The sequence below is a fragment of the Hyaena hyaena genome, unplaced genomic scaffold (assembly GCF_003009895.1).
Source record: "Hyaena hyaena isolate Hyena2069 unplaced genomic scaffold, ASM300989v1 scaffold_491, whole genome shotgun sequence".
NCBI classification, from domain to species: domain Eukaryota; kingdom Metazoa; phylum Chordata; class Mammalia; order Carnivora; family Hyaenidae; genus Hyaena; species Hyaena hyaena.
Genome location: NW_024081114.1, coordinates 1,191,932 through 1,193,316, shown reverse-complemented (window position 1 = coordinate 1,193,316; position 1,385 = coordinate 1,191,932).

Below are 1,385 nucleotides of genomic sequence, written 5' to 3'. Positions count from 1 at the left end.
GAGGAAAACCGGGTCCCTCTATGGCTCGTCACCCGAAACACGAACTCACAGGCTAATTTCCCAGTTTTTAGCTCTGGCTTCCCTCTCGAGTCCCAGTCAGCCAGGGGCGCGGACGCCCGGTGTCCGCGCGGCTCTTTCAGGGGCCCCAGCCGCCCGGGAGCTACAATGGTGGCAGGCGCGCCACCACTCTGAAGTCTAGCCTCCAGGAGCAGCACAAAGAAGCAGTTTGTTTGCTCAGCCCCCTCCAGGACCAGTTGGCGCGAGGGGACCTGGTGTGCAGGTATTTGGCAAGTACGGTCTTTCTAACGGTGGTTTTTCTCCCACGTGCGGAGGTTTTTCTGTTTCGGGCTCTCTCCTTTTCCCCTCTCACTCCCCGTAGAGGGTAGAGGGGGATCGCCTCCCACCCTGGAGTCTCTGATCCCCGCCCGATTTTATCTTCCCCGGTTTGCACTCACGTTAGAAGGCTCTCTCAGTGGATTCTGCGTCTTTTTTCTCCCAATCTCTCAGGTTTTGTAAGACTTCCAATGGCTTCAGATCTTTTCTGTGTGATGTATGGGCGCGAGTGCAAGTACGGAGCTCCTTACTTCTCCGCCATCTTGCCCTCTCTCACTAATTCCCTATTCTTTTCACTCTAATATTTTTGCTCAACCTACATATTCAACTTTAAGCTATTTTCAGTCTTGTCATTGATTCTAGTTTCTCTTCTCTAGACATTTTCAAGCTTGTATTGTATTTCTTTAAGCATATTATTTATTGTAAGCATTGTTATTTAAAATCTATATGCGATAATTTATTCTGATGTTTTTTTAAGACTGATCTGTTGTCTGTTTACAGTTCTTATTAATGGTACTTTGTTTCGTTGTGAATCTAGTTTGTTTTTATATTTACTTTTTCATGAGCTTATTTTCCTTGAAGTTTTATTTGAGGGGAATTATTTGAGGTCTGAGATGGTCTTTCCTTTTGCCAAATGCTGGACCATTCTAAATCTGTGACTGGGTTTCTTTTGAATCAGAAGGTGAAATTACATATAAAAAAACCTGGGTAAAAGCTATGTTATGGCTCTCATTTCTCGTTGGTCATTTTTCATTTGGGATTCATGGTTGAGGTTTAAGACCTATAACCTTTCAGTCCACTGAAAGAAATTTTATTGGTTTTGGATTTGGTTCTAGATCATCCAGATCTAGATGCTTTTGGTAGGACGTGGGCTTTATCTTCTGTCTCTTTCATTCCTTGAGTCCATGAAAACCAGCACTCAGGTTCATGTAGTTTGGCAGTTGTCCTCAGAGTGAATTCCAGCCACAGAACTCTACTTATTTCTTCAAATTGCTGTGGGGGTTTTTTTTTTGGTTTTTTTGTTTGTTTGTTTGTTTGTTTGTTGTTTTTTT